Here is a 21,090-nt window from a genome sequence, read left to right on the forward strand (position 1 = left end):
GTTTGGGGGCGCGGGGGTTGACGATGGGAGTTTGGGGGCGCGGGGGTTGACAGTGGGAGTTTGGGGGCGCGGGGGTTGACGGTGGGAGTTTGGGGGCGCGGGGTTGGTGGCGGGGGTTTGGGGGTGCGGAGATTGATGGCGGGGGTTTGGGGGTGCGGGGGTTGATGGTGGGGGTTGATGGTGGGGGTGCGGGGGTTGATGGTGGGGGTGCGGGGGTTGATGGTGGGGGTGCGGGGGTTGATGGTGGGGGTGTGGGGGTTGATGGTGTGGGTTTGGGGGTTGATGGTGTGGGTTTGGGGGTTGATGGTGGGGTGCGGGGGCGCAGGGGTTGAGGGTGGGAGTTTGGGGGCGCGGGGGTTGAGGGTGGGAGTTTGGGGGCGCGGGGGTTGAGGGTGGGAGTTTGGGGGCGCGGGGGTTGAGGGTGGGAGTTTGGGGGCGCGGGGGTTGAGGGTGGGAGTTTGGGGGCGCGGGGGTTGGTGGCGGGGGTTTGGGGGTGTGGGGATTGATGGCGGGGGTTTGGGGGTGCGGGGGTTGATGGTGGGGATTTGGGGGTGGGGGTTGATGGTGGGGGTGCGGGGGTTGATGGTGGGGGTTTGGGGGTGCGGGGTTTGATTTTGGGGGTGCGGGTTTGATGGCGGGGATTTGGGGGTGGGTGCTTGGGGGTTGATGTTGGGGGTGCGGGGGTTGTTGGTGGGGGTGCGGGGGTTGTTGGTGGGGGTGCGGGGGTTGTTGGTGGGGGTGCGGGGTTTGATGGTGGGGGTTTGGGGGTGCGGGGGTTGATGGTGGGGGTGTGGGGGGTTGGGTTTGCGGGGGTTGATGGTGTGGGTTTGGGGGTGCGGGGTTTGATGGTGGGGGTTTGGGGGTGCGGGTTGATGGTGGGGGTTTGGGGGTGCGAGGTTTGATGGTGGGGGTTTGGGGGTGCGGGGTTTGATGGTGGGGGTTTGGGGGTGCGGGGTTTGATGGTGGGGGTTTGGGGGTGCGGGGTTTGATGGTGGGGGTTTGGGGGTGCGGGGTTTGATGGTGGGGGCTTGGGGGTGCGGGGTTTGATGGTGGGGGTGCGGGGTTTGATGGTGGGGGTTTGGGGGTGCGGGTTTGATGGCGGGGATTTGGGGGTGGGTGCTTGGGGGTTGATGGGGATTTGGGGGTGCGGAGGTTGATAGTGGGGGTGCGGGGGTTGATGGCGGGGGTTTGGGGGTGCGGGGGTTGTTGGTGGGGGTTTGGGGGTGCGGGGTTGATGGTGTGGGTTTGGGGGTGCGGGGTTTGATGGTGGGGGTTTGGGGGTGCGGGGTTTGATGGTGGGGGTTTGGGGGTGCGGGGTTTGATGGTGGGGGTGCGGGGTTTGATGGTGGGGGTGCGGGGGTTGATGGTGGGGGTTTGGGGGTTGATGGTGGGGGTTTGGGGCTGCGGGGTTTCATGGTGTGGGTTTGGGAGTGCGGGGTTTCATGGTGTGGGTTTGGGGGTGCGGGGTTTGATGGTGGGGGTTTGGGGGTGCGGGGTTGATGGTGTGTGTTTGGGGTGCAGGGTTGATGGTGGGGGTTTGGGGGTGCGGGGTTGATGGTGGGGGTTTGGGGGCGCGGGGTTTTATGGTGGGAGTTTGGGGGCGCGGGGTTTTATGGTGGGAGTTTGGGGGTGCTGGGTTTGATGGTGTGGGTTTGGGGGTGCGGGGTTTGATGGTGGGGGTTTGGGGGTGCGGGGTTGATGGTGGGGGTTTGGGGTGCAGGGTTGATGGTGGGGGTTTGGGGGTGCGGGGTTGATGGTGGGGGTTTGGGGGCGCGGGGTTTTATGGTGGGAGTTTGGGGGCGCGGGGTTTTATGGTGGGAGTTTGGGGGCGCGGGGTTTTATGGTGGGAGTTTGGGGGTGCGGGGTTTGATGGTGGGGGTTTGGGGGTGCGGGGTTTGATGGTGTGGGTTTGGGGGTGCGGGGTTTGATGGTGTCGGTTTGGGGGTGTGGGGTTTGATGGTGGGGGTGCGGGGGTTGATGGTGGGGGTTTGATGGTGTGGGTTTGGGTGTGCGGGGGTTGATGGTGTGGGTTTGGGGGTGCGGGGGTTGATGGTGTGGGTTTGGGGGTGCGGCGGTTGATGGTGGGTTTGGGGGTGCGGGGTTTGATGGTGGGGGTTTGGGGGTGCGGGGGTTGATGGTTGGGGTTTGGGGGTGCGGGGTTTGATGGTGTGGGTTTGGGGGTGCGGGGTTTGATGGTGTGGGTTTGGGGGTGCGGGGTTTGATGGCGTGGGTTTGGTGGTGCGAGGTTGATGGTGGGGGTTTGGGGGTGCGGGGTTGATGGTGTGGGTTTGGGGGTGCGGGGTTTGGGGGTGCGGGGTTTGACGGTGGGGGTTTGGGGGTGCGGGGTTTGATGGTGTGGGTTTGGGGGTGCGGGGTTGATGGTGGGGGTTTGGGGATGCGGAGTTTGATGGTGGGGGTTTGGGGGTGCGGGGGTTGATTGCGGGGGTTTGGGAGTGCGGAGTTTGATGGTGGGGGTTTGGGAATGCGGAGTTTGATGGTGTGGGTTTGGGGGTGCGGAGTTTGATGGTGGGGGTTTGGGGGTGCGGGCGTTGATGGTGGGGGTTTGGGGGTGCGGGGTTGATGGTGGGGGTTTGGGGGTGCGGGGTTGATGGTGTGGGTTTGGGGGTGCGGGGGTTGATGGTGTGGGTTTGGGCGTGCGGGGTTGATGGTGTGGGTTTGGGGGTGCGGGGGTTGATGGTGTGGGTTTGGGGGTGCGGGGTTGATGGTGTGGGTTTGGGGGTGCGGGGTTGATGCTGGGGGTTTGGGGGTGCGGGCGTTGATGGTGGGGGTTTGGGGGTGCGGGGTTGATGGTGGGGGTTTGGGGGTGCGGGGTTGATGGTGTGGGCTTGGGGGTGCGGGGGTTGATGGTGTGGGTTTGGGGGTGCGGGGGTTGATGGTGGGGGTTTGGGGGTGCGGGGTTTGGGGGTACGGGGGTTGGTGGTGGGGGTTTGGGGGTGCGGGGTTGATGGTGTGTGTTTGGGGTGCAGGGTTGATGGTGGGGGTTTGGGGGTGCGGGGTTGATGGTGGGGGTTTGGGGGTGCGGGGTTTTATGGTGGGAGTTTGGGGGTGCGGGGTTTTATGGTGGGAGTTTGGGGTTGCGTGGGTTGATGGTGGTGGTTTGGGGGTGCGGGGTTTGATGGTGGGGTGCGGGGGTTGATGGTGCGGCGATTGATGGTGGGGGTTTGGGGGTGCGGGGTTTGGGGGTGCGGGGGTTGATGGTGGGGGTGTGGGGGTTTGGGTTTGCGGGGGTTGATGGTGGGAGTTTGGGGTTGTGGGGTTTGATGGTGGGGGTTTGGGGGTGCGGGGTTTGATGGTGGGGTGCGGGGGTTGATGGTGCGGCGTTTGATGGTGGGGGTTTGGGGGTGCGGGGTTTGATGGTGGGGGTGTGGGGGTTTGGGTTTGCGGGGGTTGATGGTGGGAGTTTGGGGTTGTGGGGTTTGATGGTGGGGGTTTGGGGGTGCGGGGTTTGATGGTGGGGGTTTGGGGGTGCGGGGTTTGATGGTGGGGGTTTGGGGGTGCGGGGTTTGATGGTGGGGGTTTGGGGGTGCGGGTTTGATGGCGGGGATTTGGGGGTGGGTGCTTGGGGGTTGATGTTGGGGGTGCGGGGGTTGTTGGTGGGGGTGCGGGGGTTGTTGGTGAGAGTGCGGGGGTTGTTGGTGGGGGTGCGGGGGTTGTTGGTGGGGGTGCGGGGGTGCGGGGTTTGATGGTGGGGGTTTGGGGGTGCGGGGGTTGATGGTGGGGGTGTGGGGGGTTGGGTTTGCGGGGGTTGATGGTGTGGGTTTGGGGGTGCGGGGTTTGATGGTGGGGGTTTGGGGGTGCGGGGTTGATGGTGTGGGTTTGGGGGTGCGGGGTTTGATGGTGGGGGTTTGGGGGTGCGGGGTTTGATGGTGGGGGTTTGGGGGTGCGGGGTTTGATGGTGGGGGTTTGGGGGTGCGGGGTTTGATGGTGGGGGTTTGGGGGTGCGGGGTTTGATGGTGGGGGCTTGGGGGTGCGGGGTTTGATGGTGGGGGTGCGGGGTTTGATGGTGGGGGTTTGGGGGTGCGGGTTTGATGGCGGGGATTTGGGGGTGGGTGCTTGGGGGTTGATGGGGATTTGGGGGTGCGGAGGTTGATAGTGGGGGTGCGGGGGTTGATGGCGGGGGTTTGGGGGTGCGGGGGTTGTTGGTGGGGGTTTGGGGGTGCGGGGTTGATGGTGTGGGTTTGGGGGTGCGGGGTTTGATGGTGGGGGTTTGGGGGTGCGGGGTTTGATGGTGGGGGTTTGGGGGTGCGGGTTTGATGGTGGGGGTGCGGGGTTTGATGGTGGGGGTGCGGGGGTTGATGGTGGGGGTTTGGGGGTTGATGGTGGGGGTTTGGGGCTGCGGGGTTTCATGGTGTGGGTTTGGGGGTGCGGGGTTTGATGGTGGGGGTTTGGGGGTGCGGGGTTGATGGTGTGTGTTTGGGGTGCAGGGTTGATGGTGGGGGTTTGGGGGTGCGGGGTTGATGGTGGGGGTTTGGGGGCGCGGGGTTTTATGGTGGGAGTTTGGGGGCGCGGGGTTTTATGGTGGGAGTTTGGGGGTGCGGGGTTTGATGGTGGGGGTTTGATGGTGTGGGTTTGGGGGTGCGGGGTTTGATGGTGTGGGTTTGGGGGTGCGGGGTTTGATGGTGGGGGTTTGGGGGTGCGGGGTTTGATGGTGGGGGTTTGGGGGTGCGGGGTTTGATGGTGTGGGTTTGGGGGTGCGGGGTTTGATGGTGGGGGTTTGGGGGTGCGGGGTTGATGGTGGGGGTTTGGGGTGCAGGGTTGATGGTGGGGGTTTGGGGGTGCGGGGTTGATGGTGGGGGTTTGGGGGCGCGGGGTTTTATGGTGGGAGTTTGGGGGCGCGGGGTTTTATGGTGGGAGTTTGGGGGCGCGGGGTTTTATGGTGGGAGTTTGGGGGCGCGGGGTTTTATGGTGGGAGTTTGGGGGCGCGGGGTTTGATGGTGGGGGTTTGGGGGTGCGGGGTTTGATGGTGTGGGTTTGGGGGTGCGGGGTTTGATGGTGTGGGTTTGGGGGTGTGGGGTTTGATGGTGGGGGTGCGGGGGTTGATGGTGGGGGTTTGATGGTGTGGGTTTGGGTGTGCGGGGGTTGATGGTGTGGGTTTGGGGGTGCGGGGGTTGATGGTGTGGGTTTGGGGGTGCGGCGGTTGATGGTGGGTTTGGGGGTGCGGGGTTTGATGGTGGGGGTTTGGGGGTGCGGGGGTTGATGGTTGGGGTTTGGGGGTGCGGGGTTTGATGGTGTGGGTTTGGGGGTGCGGGGTTTGATGGCGTGGGTTTGGTGGTGCGAGGTTGATGGTGGGGGTTTGGGGGTGCGGGGTTGATGGTGTGGGTTTGGGGGTGCGGGGTTTGACGGTGGGGGTTTGGGGGTGCGGGGTTTGATGGTGTGGGTTTGGGGGTGCGGGGTTGATGGTGGGGGTTTGGGGATGCGGAGTTTGATGGTGGGGGTTTGGGGGTGCGGGGGTTGATGGCGGGGGTTTGGGAGTGCGGAGTTTGATGGTGGGGGTTTGGGAATGCGGAGTTTGATGGTGTGGGTTTGGGGGTGCGGAGTTTGATGGTGGGGGTTTGGGGGTGCGGGGTTGATGGTGGGGGTTTGGGGGTGCGGGGTTGATGGTGTGGGTTTGGGGGTGCGGGGGTTGATGGTGTGGGTTTGGGGGTGCGGGGTTGATGGTGGGGGTTTGGGGGTGCGGGGGTTGATGGTGTGGGTTTGGGGGTGCGGGGTTGATGGTGTGGGTTTGGGGGTGCGGGGTTGATGGTGGGGGTTTGGGGGTGCGGGCGTTGATGGTGGGGGTTTGGGGGTGCGGGGTTGATGGTGGGGGTTTGGGGGTGCGGGGTTGATGGTGGGGGTTTGGGGGTGCGGGGGTTGATGGTGTGGGTGCGGGGGTTGATGGTGGGGGATTGGGGGTGCGGGGTTTGGGGGTACGGGGGTTGGTGGTGGGGGTTTGGGGGTGCGGGGTTGATGGTGTGTGTTTGGGGTGCAGGGTTGATGGTGGGGGTTTGGGGGTGCGGGGTTGATGGTGGGGGTTTGGGGGTGCGGGGTTTTATGGTGGGAGTTTGGGGGTGCGGGGTTTTATGGTGGGAGTTTGGGGTTGCGTGGGTTGATGGTGGTGGTTTGGGGGTGCGGGGTTTGATGGTGGGGTGCGGGGGTTGATGGTGCGGCGATTGATGGTGGGGGTTTGGGGGTGCGGGGTTTGGGGGTGCGGGGGTTGATGGTGGGGGTGTGGGGGTTTGGGTTTGCGGGGGTTGATGGTGGGAGTTTGGGGTTGTGGGGTTTGATGGTGGGGGTTTGGGGGTGCGGGGTTTGATGGTGGGGTGCGGGGGTTGATGGTGCGGCGTTTGATGGTGGGGGTTTGGGGGTGCGGGGTTTGATGGTGGGGGAGTGGGGGTTTGGGTTTGCGGGGGTTGATGGTGGGAGTTTGGGGTTGTGGGGTTTGATGGTGGGGGTTTGGGGGTGCGGGGTTTGATGGTGGGGGTTTGGGGGTGCGGGGTTTGATGGTGGGGGTTTGGGGGTGCGGGGTTTGATGGTGGGGATTTGGGGGTGGGTGCTTGGGGGTTGATGTTGGGGGTGCGGGGGTTGTTGGTGGGGGTGCGGGGGTTGTTGGTGGGGGTGCGGGGGTTGTTGGTGAGAGTGCGGGGGTTGTTGGTGGGGGTGCGGGGGTTGTTGGTGGGGGTGCGGGGGTGCGGGGTTTGATGGTGGGGGTTTGGGGGTGCGGGGGTTGATGGTGGGGGTGTGGGGGGTTGGGTTTGCGGGGGTTGATGGTGTGGGTTTGGGGGTGCGGGGTTTGATGGTGGGGGTTTGGGGGTGCGGGGTTGATGGTGTGGGTTTGGGGGTGCGAGGGTTGATGGTGGGGGTTTGGGGGTGCGGGCGTTGATGGTGGGGGTTTGGGGGTGCGGGGTTGATGGTGGGGGTTTGGGGGTGCGGGGTTGATGGTGTGGGTTTGGGGGTGCGGGGGTTGATGGTGTGGGTTTGGGGTTGCGGGGTTGATGGTGGGGGTTTGGGGGTTCGGGGATTGATGGTGTGGGTTTGGGGGTGCGGGGTTGATGGTGTGGGTTTGGGGGTGCGGGGTTGATGGTGGGGGTTTGGGGGTGCGGGCGTTGATGGTGGGGGTTTGGGGGTGCGGGGTTGATGGTGGGGGTTTGGGGGTGCGGGGTTGATGGTGTGGGTTTGGGGGTGCGGGGGTTGATGGTGTGGGTTTGGGGGTGCGGGGGTTGATGGTGGGGGTTTGGGGGTGCGGGGTTTGGGGGTACGGGGGTTGGTGGTGGGGGTTTGGGGGTGCGGGGTTGATGGTGTGTGTTTGGGGTGCAGGGTTGATGGTGGGGGTTTGGGGGTGCGGGGTTGATGGTGGGGGTTTGGGGGTGCGGGGTTTTATGGTGGGAGTTTGGGGGTGCGGGGTTTTATGGTGGGAGTTTGGGGTTGCGTGGGTTGTTGGTGGTGGCTTGGGGGTGCGGGGTTTGATGGTGGGGTGCGGGGGTTGATGGTGCGGCGATTGATGGTGGGGGTTTGGGGGTGCGGGGGTTGATGGTGGGGGTGTGGGGGTTTGGGTTTGCGGGGGTTGATGGTGGGAGTTTGGGGTTGTGGGGTTTGATGGTGGGGGTTTGGGGGTGCGGGGTTTGATGGTGGGGTGCGGGGGTTGATGGTGCGGCGTTTGATGGTGGGGGTTTGGGGGTGCGGGGTTTGATGGTGGGGGTGTGGGGGTTTGGGTTTGCGGGGGTTGATGGTGGGAGTTTGGGGTTGTGGGGTTTGATGGTGGGGGTTTGGGGGTGTGGGGTTTGATGGTGGGGGTTTGGGGGTGCGGGGTTTGATGTTGGGGGTTTGGGGGTGCGGGGTTTGATGGTGGGGGTTTGGGGGTGCGGGTTTGATGGCGGGGATTTGGGGGTGCGGGTTTGATGGCGGGGATTTGGGGGTGGGTGCTTGGGGGTTGATGTTGGGGGTGCGGGGGTTGTTGGTGGGGGTGCGGGGGTTGTTGGTGAGAGTGCGGGGGTTGTTGGTGGGGGTGCGGGGGTTGTTGGTGGGGGTGCGGGGGTGCGGGGTTTGATGGTGGGGGTTTGGGGGTGCGGGGGTTGATGGTGGGGGTGTGGGGGGTTGGGTTTGCGGGGGTTGATGGTGTGGGTTTGGGGGTGCGGGGTTTGATGGTGGGGGTTTGGGGGCGCGGGGTTTTATGGTGGGAGTTTGGGGGCGCGGGGTTTTATGGTGGGAGTTTGGGGGTGCGGGGTTTGATGGTGGGGGTTTGATGGTGTGGGTTTGGGGGTGCGGGGTTTGATGGTGGGGGTTTGGGGGTGCGGGGTTTGATGGTGGGGGTTTGGGGGTGCGGGGTTTGATGGTGGGGGTTTGGGGGTGCGGGGTTTGATGGTGTGGGTTTGGGGGTGCGGGGTTTGATGGTGGGAGTTTGGGGGTGCGGGGTTTGATGGTGGGGGTTTGGGGTGCAGGGTTGATGGTGGGGGTTTGGGGGTGCGGGGTTGATGGTGGGGGTTTGGGGTGCAGGGTTGATGGTGGGGGTTTGGGGGTGCGGGGTTGATGGTGGGGGTTTGGGGGCGCGGGGTTTTATGGTGGGAGTTTGGGGGCGCGGGGTTTTATGGTGGGAGTTTGGGGGCGCGGGGTTTTATGGTGGGAGTTTGGGGGTGCGGGGTTTGATGGTGGGGGTTTGGGGGTGCGGGGTTTGATGGTGTGGGTTTGGGGGTGCGGGGTTTGATGGTGTCGGTTTGGGGGTGTGGGGTTTGATGGTGGGGGTGCGGGGGTTGATGGTGGGGGTTTGATGGTGTGGGTTTGGGTGTGCGGGGGTTGATGGTGTGGGTTTGGGGGTGCGGGGGTTGATGGTGTGGGTTTGGGGGTGCGGCGGTTGATGGTGGGGGTTTGGGGGTGCGGGGTTGATGGTTGGGGTTTGGGGGTGCGGGGTTTGATGGTGTGGGTTTGGGGGTGCGGGGTTTGATGGCGTGGGTTTGGTGGTGCGAGGTTGATGGTGGGGGTTTGGGGGTGCGGGGTTGATGGTGTGGGTTTGGGGGTGCGGGGTTTGGGGGTGCGGGGTTTGGGGGTGCGGGGTTTGACGGTGGGGGTTTGGGGGTGCGGGGTTTGATGGTGTGGGTTTGGGGGTGCGGGGTTGATGGTGGGGGTTTGGGAGTGCGGAGTTTGATGGTGGGGGTTTGGGAGTGCGGAGTTTGATGGTGTGGGTTTGGGGGTGCGGAGTTTGATGGTGGGGGTTTGGGGGTGCGGGCGTTGATGGTGGGGGTTTGGGGGTGCGGGGTTGATGGTGGGGGTTTGGGGGTGCGGGGTTGATGGTGTGGGTTTGGGGGTGCGGGGGTTGATGGTGTGGGTTTGGGGGTGCGGGGTTGATGGTGGGGGTTTGGGGGTGCGGGGGTTGATGGTGTGGGTTTGGGGGTGCGGGGTTGATGGTGTGGGTTTGGGGGTGCGGGGTTGATGGTGGGGGTTTGGGGGTGCGGGCGTTGATGGTGGGGGTTTGGGGGTGCGGGGTTGATGGTGGGGGTTTGGGGGTGCGGGGTTGATGGTGTGGGTTTGGGGGTGCGGGGGTTGATGGTGTGGGTTTGGGGGTGCGGGGGTTGATGGTGGGGGTTTGGGGGTGCGGGGTTTGGGGGTACGGGGGTTGGTGGTGGGGGTTTGGGGGTGCGGGGTTTGGGGGTGCGGGGTTGATGGTGGGGGTTTGGGGGTGCGGGGTTTTATGGTGGGAGTTTGGGGGTGCGGGGTTTGATGGTGTGGGTTTGGGGGTGTGGGGTTTGATGGTGGGGGTGCGGGGGTTGATGGTGGGGGTTTGGGGGTGCGGGGGTTGATGGTGGGGGTTTGGGGGTGCGGGGGTTGATGGTTTGGGTTTGGGGGTGCGGGGTTGATGGTGGGGGTTTGGGGGTGCGGGGTTGATGGTGTGGGTTTGGGGGTGCGGGGTTTGATGGTGGGGGTTTGGGGGTGCGGGGTTTGGGGGTGCGGGGTTTGATGGTGGGGGTTTGGGGGTGCGGGGGTTGGTGGTGGGGGTTTGGGGGTGCGGGGTTGATGGTGTGTGTTTGGGGTGCAGGGTTGATGGTGGGGGTTTGGGGGTGCGGGGTTGATGGTGGGGGTTTGGGGGTGCGGGGTTTTATGGTGGGAGTTTGGGGGTGCGGGGTTTGATGGTGTGGGTTTGGGGGTGTGGGGTTTGATGGTGGGGGTGCGGGGGTTGATGGTGGGGGTTTGATGGTGTGGGTTTGGGTGTGCGGGGGTTGATGGTGTGGGTTTCGGGGTGCGGGGTTTGATGGTGTGGGTTTGGGGGTGTGGGGTTTGATGGTGGGGGTGCGGGGGTTGATGGTGGGGGTTTGGGGGTGCGGGGGTTGATGGTGGGGGTTTGGGGGTGCGGGGGTTGATGGTTTGGGTTTGGGGGTGCGGGGTTTGATGGTGGGGGTTTGGGGTTTGATGGTGTGGGTTTGGGGGTGCGGGGTTTGATGGTGGGGGTTTGGGGGTGCGGGGTTGATGGTGGGGGTTTGGGGGTGCGGGCGTTGATGGTGGGGGTGCGGGGTTGATGGTGTGGGTTTGGGGGTGCGGGGGTTGATGGTGTGGGTTTGGGGGTGCGGGGGTTGATGGTGTGGGTTTGGGGGTGCGGGGGTTGATGGTGTGGGTTTGGGGGTGCGGGGTTTGATGGTGTGGGTTTGGGGGTGCGGGGGTTGATGGTGTGGGTTTGGGGGTGCGGGGTTTGATGGTGGGGGTTTGGGGGTGCGGGGTTGTTGGTGCCGGTTTTGGGGTGCGGGGGTTGATGGTGTGGGTTTTGGGGTGCGGGGGTTGATGGTGTGGGTTTGGGGGTGCGGGGTTTGATGGTGGGGGTTTGGGGGTGCGGGGTTTGATGGTGGGGGTTTGGGGGTGGGGGGTTGATGGTGTGGATTTGGGGGTGCGGGGTTTGATGGTGGGGGTTTTGGGGTGCGGGGTTTGATGGTGTGGGTTTGGGGGTGCGGGGTTTGATGGTGGGGGTTTGGGGGTGCGGGGGTTGATGGTGTGGGTTTTGGGGTGCGGGGGTTGATGGTGGGGGTTTTGGGGTTGGGGGGTTTGATGGTGTGGGTTTTGGGGGTGCGGGGTTTGATGGTGGGGGTTTGGGGGTGCGGGGGTTTGATGGTGGGGGTTTGGGGGTGCGGGGTTTGATGGTGGGGGTTTGGGGGTGCGGGGGTTGATGGTGTGGGTTTTGGGGTGGGGGGGTTTGATGGTGTGGGTTTTGGGGGTGCGGGGTTTGATGGTGAGGGTTTGGGGGTGCGGGGGTTTGATGGTGTGGGTTTTGGGGGTGCGGGGTTTGATGGTGGGGGTTTTGGGGGTGCGGGGGTTGATGGTGGGGGTTTTGGGGTGGGGGGGTTTGATGGTGTGGGTTTTGGGGGTGCGGGGTTTGATGGTGAGGGTTTGGGGGTGCGGGGGTTTGATGGTGGGGGTTTGGGGTGCGGGGTTTGATGGTGGGGGTTTGGGGTGCGGGGTTTGATGGTGAGGGTTTGGGGGTGCGAGGTTGATGGTGAGGGTTTGGGGGTGGGGGGTTTGTGGGGTAATAATAAGAGCCTGTTATAACTCCTTTAAACTACGACACGAAATACGTACCCGGGGCTGCTGTAAACACTGCGCCGGATTCACACCTCGGTGCCGCTCTCCCTGACACACTCACCCCCTCGCTCGCTCGCCCTCACTCACTAACTCCTTCCCTCCATCTTTTCCCTAACGGCCGCCCCGGGCGGGCGCGCGGTGACCGTTGGTCCGTTGCTCGGTTGTCCGTTGACCGCCGGTCTCTCGCGCGCCCCCAGCGCGTGGCCCCCCGCGCCCCGCCCCGCCCCCACCCTCCCTCTCCCCCAATCACAATCCAGGCTTCTCCCTCCTAGCCCAATGGGCAAAGGCAGAAAGGAACGCAGCCCTTTGATTGGTTTACGACGCTTAGCCTTTAGAAACGGTAGCAGGTGATTGGCTCCGACCCCCCTTCGACGTCTAGTTAATATTCATAAACCTAAACCGATTGATTGGACGATTCCCGGGATAATTAACATTCCACGCCCCGCCCACTGACCCGCCCCTGTGTCTGAATCGGCTGCTCATTGAATATTCATAAGGTTGCGGCTGTTGATTGGCTTCGCCGCCGGGCGCGTGCTGGATCTGGGCTGGGTCATTAACATTGAAGGTGAGCGCGCTGCGCGCCCCCCTCCCCTCGGGCCGCGGCTCGCTCCCGCGTCAATCAGCGGCCCGGCGCCAAGTTTCCATCCGTGCGCTGATTCTATTAATATGTAAACCAAGTGCGGCCAGAGGGACCCGTGGGTCTGGAGGGCGGGGGGTGGGGGAGCTTTGTTTCGGGCCTGTGTGTGGGCGGGGGTAGCGCGATGCCCCGTTACCCGCGCAGGCAGGGCCAGACGTCGGTCGGGCCTGAGGAACCAGCGCAATGCGCACTTCCCACCACCAGGGGCAGCTCGATCTCTTAAAGGCAGGCTGTCCGTTCGAAATCTCTTAAAGGGAGCTGGTACCTGTCATTTGATGAAAAATAACAGCCTGCTGTCTGAACGGAGATCAGACATCGCACACATAAAGCACAGATGCAGGTCCTGTCACTATGTTTACACACTATTGAGTTATGTTAAAACATTGAATAAGGGTTGCGCACTACTAAATCCCACATCCTCCAATCTGCACATCAGACCTCACCAATCTGCCGATCTGAGTTTGTACCAGGCTTGCGAGAGTGCGTGCACCAAGGTTCTCTGCTGATGCACTAGAGACCTTGGTGCAAGAGGTGGACAGAAGGAGGGGCATCCTATATCAGCAGTCAGGGGTGGGGTGGCAGCAAGAGGCCCTCCAGACTTATATCCAAAAGGCAGTGGGAGGCAGCGGGGGACGGAGTCAATGCCAGGCGCACAGCATCATGAAGAAGTTCAGTGCTTTGACATGAGTGGTCAAGGTGAGTGAGGTCAACTGTCAAGTGGCGTCTCCTACCAACTGCACCATGCACTACACCCCCCATCACCCACATACCAACAAACTCACTCTTTCCATCAGTACTCAACTCTTCCAACCAGATGCTTCCTCTCACCCTTACACATTACTACTATTTCAAGCCACAACTCACAGGCCACACACACTGGCAGCTATTCAACAGCCTGACACACGTCTCGCTTTCTTGCAGGAGGCAGCAAGTGGCAGTGGCATTTAGCCCCTCGAGCCTGTTCCGCCAGTCAATGAGATCATGGTGGACCTGTGACCTCACTCCATATACCCATAACCCCATATCCCTAAATACCCTTAGTTCACAGAAATCTATCAATCTCAGATTTAGAATTCTCAATTGAGCTAGCATCAATTGCCATTAAATGCGGAAATCCATAAGGTTTGCGAGAATGATATCTCGCCATCCGGCTCATCGTGAAGTGATGCCGTCCATACGGACTAAACTCGCCAGGGCTTGTCCATTCTGATTTAAGTACCCTGTTAAAGACGTGGGAAGTCTTAATGACGGCCAAACAACCTCTGGCACTGAAAATTAACTTTAACAAATGTGGAGTCTCATTCCTTCACATTTTAATTGTTGTTGGACGTTTTTTTTTAAATGTAAATAATTTTTATTTTTTTACTTTTTCTTTCTGTCTCTTTTATCTCTGTCTCTTAATCCAATCTTTCTTCCCCTCTCTATTTCGCTTGCTGTACCTGATTTGAGATTGAATTCACCATTCTAACTTACACTTCCTGGTTCAGACACTGTGCTGTTATTAACGATGCTTCAATCTGGTAATCTGGTTAAGGGGATAAACGGTTACTTGCCCTGTTCACACAGGTCCCGGATGCCCTGCAGGGGACGCCGTGATTTTTGGATTTCTGGTTTTCAGGAACCTGCTGTGCAAAAGCTGATAGAAAGTCTATGGGCAAGTGCAAATCGAACGAATGGTAAACTATCCCTCCTCATCCTTCTCGATCTGTCTGGAGCCTTTGACACACCATCCTCTAACGTCATTCCTCCATCGTCCAGCTGGTTGGGACTGCCCTCGCCTGGTTCCATTCTTATCTATGCAGTCCTAGCCAGAGAATCTCCTGCAATGGCTTCTCCTCCCACTCCCGCACCGTTACTCTGGAGTCCCCCAAGGATCTATCCTTTGCCCCCTCCTATTTCTTATCCACATGCTGCCCCTCGGCGACATCATCCGAAAACACAACATCAGGTTCCACATGTACACTGACGACACCCAGCTCCACCTCACCACCACCTCCCTCGACCCCTCCACTGTCTCTGATTTATCACACTGCTTGTCCAACATCCAGTTCTGGATGAGCAAAAGTTTCCTCCAACTAAACACTGGGAAGACCGAAGCCACTATCTTTGATCCCTACCACAAACTCCGTTCCCTACCCACCGACTCCGTCCCTCTCCCTGGACACTGACTGAGATTGAACCCGACCGTTCGCAACCTCGGCCTCCTATTTGACCCTGAGATGAGTTTCTGACCCCATATCCACTCCATCACCAAGACCGCCTACTTCCACCTCCGTAACATCGCCTGTCTCCACCCCTGCCTCAGCTCATCTGCTGCTGAAACCCTGATCCATGCCTTTGTTACCTCCAGACTCAACTATTCCAATGTGCCCCTGGCCGGCCTCCCATCTTCGACCCTCCATAAACTTGAGCTCATCCAAAATTCTGCTCCCGTATCCTAACTCACACCAAGTCCCGTTCTCCCATCACCCCTGTGCTCACTGACCTACATTGGCTCCAAGTCCAGGAACGCCTCGATTTTAAAATCCCTATCCTTGTTTTCAAATCCCTCCATGGCCTCTCCCCCTCCCTATCTCTGTAACCTCCTCCAGCCCTACAACCCTCCGAGATCTCTGCGCTCCTCCAATTCTGGCCTCTTGTGAATCCCCGATTTTAATCGCTCCACCATTGGCGGCCGTGCCTTCAGCTGCCTAGGCCCTAAGCTCTGGAATTCCCTCCCTAAACCTCTCTGCCTCTCTCTCTCCTCCTTTAAGATACCCCTTAAAACCTATCTCTTTGACCAAGCTTTTGGTCACCTGTCCTAATATCTCCTTATGTGGCTTGATATCAATTTTTGTCTGATAATCGCTCTTGTGAAGCACCTTGGGACGTTTCACTAGGTTAAAGGCGCTGTAAATGCAAGTTGGTGTTGAATGGCTGGCTCCGTTCATTCACTGCTCACAGCAAAATCCGGCCTGTCATTTTCTGAAAAAAATCTAATTTTCATTTGAATGAATCAATACTAACTGCTTCCACCATCTCCCTAGGGAATCGGTTCCATAAATTGCCCACTCGCTCACTGAAATATTGTTTCTGCAGATTAGTGTTGAATTTACCCCCTTCAAGTGCAGGCCGTGTCCTCTGGATCTACTGTTCTGGACAAGGTGAAACAGCTGGTCATGGTCGACATTATCCAGTCCCCTTAGAATCCTAAGAACAGCAATCGTATCAACGCTCAACCTTCTCTATTCCAGTGAGAACAATCACTGCTCATGATCCAATCCCTTCAGCTCCTCAACCATTCTGGTTGCTCTCTTCCGTGTCCTTTCAATAGCTGCAATGTCCTTTTTGTTCTGCGGCGACCAGAGCTGTACCCAGTATTCCAAGTGTGGTCACACCAACTATTTATAAAGTGGCAGGATTACCTCACTACTTCGGCTCAATATTGACCTTTGAATACATCCCAACATCTGATTTGCTTTACTCACTGTCACCGAGCATTGTTGCGATAGCTTCAATTTATTGTCAATCAAGAACCCCAGATCTCTTTCATTTTCTGTCCACATTATTTTCTTTCCATTTAGTTAATAGTCTCTTCCTGGATTATTATTATCCCATCTACAGTGACTCGCCCTCCCAAACATCACAGCAGGAGAATGACCCACCAATTGTCCTATCATGTTATCTCTCTTTGAAGGCACTGTGTGGTGAATCTGTGGTAATTTCACTCCCTTTGCTCTTCCTATAAGTTCTTGCTAAGGTGATGAGGAAACACCAAGTGGTGTCTCAAGCCTGGCACCTCACAGCAGTTTAATCAAACACGTCACCTCCAAACACCAGGGCCGAGCCTGGAACCCCAGAGAATGTAGGGAGTGAGTTTGAGGATGGTGATTCACTACTGACAAGTAAAGTTGTTGCAGGAGAGGAACAGCAAAGAGCAGGCTAGGCTGATTGCTGTATGGATAACATACAAACATACAAACAATGACCGACAGGAAAAGACCCTCTGGTCCATCCAGCTTGTCCCACACAACAGTGCCTTGAGCATCACAATAAATAGGCCCCGGGATTGGCATCCTGCTGGGCCTGGCTTCAGAGGGGAGTTGATGCAGGAGCGAAAACAACTCATGGACATCCTTTGAGTGTGTTATGAGCAGCCCTCAGCAGCTGGCAATGTGTGGTAATACACCTCCAGAGTCAATGAGGTCATGGAATTCAGTCAAATAGCGAGCAACGTGGAGCGAGTGGCATCTTTGCAGCCATCTGCAGGGGAGCCCCCAAAGCAGAGGGAATAACCGTAGACCATGTTTCTATAAGGCAGACTTCACCCCCATTGGAGACACTGTACTGGTCCCTGATTGGGGAATCAGCCCTTATATTGATCTGGTCACTGGTCATAAATGAATGTGAACAGGTCAGTCATAGGACTGTATTGATGTGGTCACAGGAGGCAATTACATTGAGGATCAGTATCATTAGTGGGTGTGGTGACTAACACGGTATTATTGAGTTGGTCAGGAACAGAAAGTTGCCAGTGTTTTGAGGTAGTCATAGGTAGCGAATGGACCATTCTAGTTACCGATTCTTTACAAATAGGCAGTTACTAAATTCCTTCTTCCCTACGCAGTGCCTCTATTGTATGGCCTAGACTTACACCCATTCAATGGTCAGAAAATTAAACTCTTTAAATAAATTGTTCAAAACAAGCAATTCTTTGACTTGCAAGTGAGAAATTCCTGAATCGAGGCAGTGCCAGTTCCTAGAATCCAAGGTAATAGCAGAACTGTATTTCAGCTGGAGTTTTATTATGGGCTGTTTGTGTAAACTGCAATTATATTTGTATTACGGTCTCCCCTATACAACAAAATAAAATGAGCACGACTTGTTGTTTGGGACACACTATTTTATCTCTTGCTTCCACTTTTATCCATTTTATCTTTTCTTCCTCTCTGGATCTTCATGTGTTAGGTGTCCTTCTCCAAGTAATGGTTGAAACAGGTCTTACCTGGCAGTGCTCTGTAACTGACCACAGGGAGGAGATATTAAACCAGGCTTTCATTTTTTAATCTATAATATCATAGTATGTACAGCACAGGAGGAGGCCATTTGGCCCATCGTGCCTGTGCCGGCTCTTTGAAAGAGCTATCCAATTAGTCCCACTCCCCCTGCTCTTTCCCATAGCCCTTCAAATTTTTCCCCTTCAACACTCCTCCTTCAGCCAATGCCACCCAAAATATTCATCTCATCGGCTGTTTGTGGGGCATTACAGGCACAGAATGGCTGCTGTTCTTTTCCACAACTCACTGCGCTTCGAAACTTATCCATTTTATGGGAAGCGCTTTTCAACGTGACCAGAAAGAAAAAGAGAACTTGCATTTATATAGCACCTTTCACGACCTCAGGATGTCCCAAAGTGCTTTACAGTCAATGGAATAATTTTGAAGTGTAGTCACTGTTGTAATGTAGGAAACACGACAGCCAATTTGTGCACAGCAAGATCCCACAAACAGCAATGAGATAATGGACAGATTATTTGCTTTTTAGTGATTTTGGTTGAGGAATACAGGACACCAGGGAGAACTCCCCTGCAATTCTTCGAAATAGTGCCATGGGATCTTTTACATCCATCTAAGGGGGCAGGTGGGGCCTCAGTTTAACCTTTCATCTGAAAAACGGCACCTCCGACAGTGCAGCACTCCCTCAGTACTGTTCTGGAGTGTCAGCCTCGACTCTGTGCTCAAGTCTCGGGAGTGGGACTTAAACCCACGACCTTCTGACGCAGAGGCGAGAGCCAAGGCTAACACAACGGTTAGAAGAATGTGATAATAGCTGCTTGCTGTTAATTGTATCCCTGTGATTTATATCAATTAGTGTTAATTATATTCAGGTGGTGCAAATCTCTTGTCTCCATTTATAAGAGAGTGTGGTGTGGGTGTAATGTGGAGCTCAGTGAATAAAGGCTTGGAAGCAACTGACACTTGCCCCCGAGAGATGCCTGTGCCAGACCAGATTCTCTCTCCGATCCCTGGATGTAGGGAAGCCTTTAGCTGTGGTGCACACTCCCAGTGTTATGGCCAATGCCATGCACTTACTATGTGTGGAACCATAAGCCCAAACCCGTGCCTTCCCTGCCACGGAACAACACGTCCCATGTCCCTAGTTCTAGACACAGCTTTCACTCACAAACTGGACAAGCCACACACCAGAGGGAAACTGAGCCAAACTCCATGTTCTTTCTTAAAATTCAGAACATTTATTTTTTAAAGCTTTATCTCTTCTCTGATAAGCAAGTTTTCTAAGAGATGAACAAATATTTTTTATCCAGTGTGATCTTGTTTACAATCTTTCTGTACATGATTTGGAAAAGAGGTACATATAATAATCACAGTGTAAAACAAACGTTGAAGCAAATTTTAGTTACATCATCTCCAAAATATCACTCACAACAACGTTCCAATTTCAATCTAATTTCCTTCCTTTGGGTCCTTTGACAAAGACAGTTCCTCAGCCAAGGTGGAGGGGACATGGGCTGTTTCTCAGCCCTCTGCTCAATCCGCTCTCGAGTGGACCAATAGGAGGCACAGAAGGAAGGCCCAGATGGCACTGCCAATAAGTTGCCCTGCCTCACCAAGGTGAGTGGTCTTGGCATGGGTTGGCCAATCACGGGGAAGGATGCAGGTCCCCACGTTCCATGACACAAGAGGTTAGAGGACCAACATGTCACATCACTACACTGTCAATCCCTTCGTGTTGTATGGTAATATGGTAAAAGGAATGGAAGGGAAGGGAGGGCAAGTGAGAATGAATAAATAGGGAAGAAGCAAAACAAAATGTGAGGAAGCATCAGAGAGAGACAAAAGAAAACCAGGAAGAGATACTGAGTGAAAAATATAAATACTCCGTTCACAATGTTCATCAATGTCAGTTTGGACTGCCTTTGGTGATACTAACTAAAAGAATATTAATTATAAGTACACAGAAAAGGAAATTATGTCTAGATCATGCAAAGGGTTCGGGGGAGTCCTATAAATACACTTCCTTTGGTCTGGAGCATGAAACAATATCCCTAGCCCAGCAGATATTTCCATTTGCTCTCTCTACGGAGCACAGCTCTGTGATTTGGAACTCCAGCTCGGTTTCATGCTAAGCTCATTATTTGCAACTTTTAATGCAGCACAATTTAAATATTTTCTAAAAAGCCCAGCAGATTCGTAGGGCAGCAACAGACACATTTATTCAGTCGTGAAGTAAATTCCTGCATAAATATGACCAATAAAATGAATACTTCACCATTATAGTACCGCAAAGGACAGAGAAATATGCAACTTAAATGATACGTTAAGTTAGTAGAACACAAACAGAATGTTTACAAGTAAAACACCCTGTTTGTTTTCCAGTATCGCACAGCATCATTTAATTTTAAATGCAAACTTCATGTGTACACATGCTATAATTATTAACAGTTATTTTCACCCCTAAGGCCTCCTGTGTCATGCGTCCTACCCCAGGGGACTGAGATGACCTGGTCCTATTCTATTGGGCATTGTTTTAAATAGTTAACACCCTGACAGAGGACCTGTGCAGCAGACAGTTCCTAACCTTACTTCTTCCTGACAGGCAGCCCAGGATTATCACATCAGTTTCATAGAATCATAGAATCATAGAAGTTACAACATGGAAACAGGCCCTTCGGCCCAACATGTCCATGTCGCCCAGTTTATACCACTAAGCTAGTCCCAATTGCCTGCACTTGGCCCATATCCCTCTATACCCATCTTTTTTAAAAGACAAAATTGTACCTGCCTCTACTACTGCCTCTGGAAGCTCGTTCCAGACACTCACCACCCTTTGAGTGAAAAAATTGCCCCTCTAGACCCTTTTGTATCTCTCCCCTCTCACCTTAAACCTTAGCATTAAACTTTATACCTATATGTATTATTTAGTAACTTATTTTATTGCCACCTGTAATCCTGAACTGTCTTACAGCAGTTTGTTTTAAGTTGCGTCTGCTGGAAAACCACTGAAGAGAAACAGGGATAAACAAAATGGAAGCATGTCCATATACTGGTTAAAGGGGCGACAGTGTCACTGAGGGTGGGTGATGTTGTGGAGTTGGGAGTATATAAAGAATTGCCTTAAGTGGAAGGTCAGAACAGGAGCAAAGGATCAGAGAGCTTCAACCCATGGGCACCTGTTCCCACCATGTTGGTTCTCTTGCTAAACTAATCTACATACCCTTTTTCCACATCCCCTACCCCCCCCCCGACCCCCACCTGGAAGAAGGACGAGGAGGAAGGGGAGTGGAGGAGGGGAAATGGGGGAGTGGAGGAGGGGGGATGGGGGAGTGGAGGAGGGGGGATGGGGGAGTGGAGGTGGAGGAGGGGGGAGTGGAGGAGGGGGGATGGGGGAGTGGAGGAGGGGGGATGGGGGAGTGGAGGAGGGGGGATGGGGGAGTGGAGGAGGGGGGAGTGGAGGAGGGGGGATGGGGGAGTGGAGGAGGGGGGATGGGGGAATGGGGGAGTGGAGGAGGGGGGAGTGGAGGAGGGGGGATGGGGGAGTGGAGGAGGGGGGATGGGGGAGTGGAGGAGGGGGAGGGGGAATGGGGGAGTGGAGGATGGGGGAGTGGAGGAGGGGGAGTGGAGGAGGGGGAATGGGGGAGTGGAGGAGGGGGAATGGGATGCAGCCAAAAATCTGCAACCTCAGAGGCTGAGGGTCAGTTGGAATTTTCAAAACTGAGACTGATCGATTTTTGTTAGATATGGGTATTAAGAGTTTGGAACCAAGGTGGGTAGATGGAGTTAAGCTATAGATCGGCCATGATCTAATCAAATGGTGGAACGTGCTCAAGGGGCTGAATGGCCTTCTCCTGTTCCTCAGCAACATACAGCATAACTTCTTGATGAATGAGGTTGGATGTGCAT

At 57.2% G+C, this 21,090-nt stretch overlaps 1 protein-coding gene and 1 long non-coding RNA gene across 5 annotated transcripts in view; one reads left to right on the top strand and one right to left on the bottom strand.

Annotated features, from left to right (window-relative positions):
- LOC137326213 (coiled-coil domain-containing protein 9-like) overlaps positions 1-11,724 on the bottom strand; it is a 299,122-nt gene extending 287,398 nt beyond the window's left edge. The window contains exon 1 of one of the 2 annotated variants that reach the window (XM_067991093.1): positions 11,615-11,724. The gene's annotated coding sequence lies outside the window, so the exon portion shown is untranslated. Of the gene's footprint in view, positions 1-11,550 lie in introns of both variants that reach the window. The other variant, XM_067991092.1, reaches the window with a different exon arrangement.
- The window catches only part of LOC137326216 (uncharacterized), a 121,799-nt gene that overhangs the window by 12,959 nt on the left and 87,750 nt on the right, over positions 1-21,090 (top strand). The window contains exon 1 of one of the 3 annotated variants that reach the window (XR_010964141.1): positions 12,055-12,118. The exons of the other annotated variants lie outside the window; for them this stretch is intronic. This is a non-coding gene — a long non-coding RNA (uncharacterized lncRNA). Of the gene's footprint in view, positions 1-12,054; positions 12,119-21,090 lie in introns of those variants that run through there. 3 annotated transcript variants of the gene reach the window in all.

The sequence above is a fragment of the Heptranchias perlo genome, chromosome 10, assembly GCF_035084215.1.
Source record: "Heptranchias perlo isolate sHepPer1 chromosome 10, sHepPer1.hap1, whole genome shotgun sequence".
In the NCBI taxonomy this organism is placed as follows: domain Eukaryota; kingdom Metazoa; phylum Chordata; class Chondrichthyes; order Hexanchiformes; family Hexanchidae; genus Heptranchias; species Heptranchias perlo.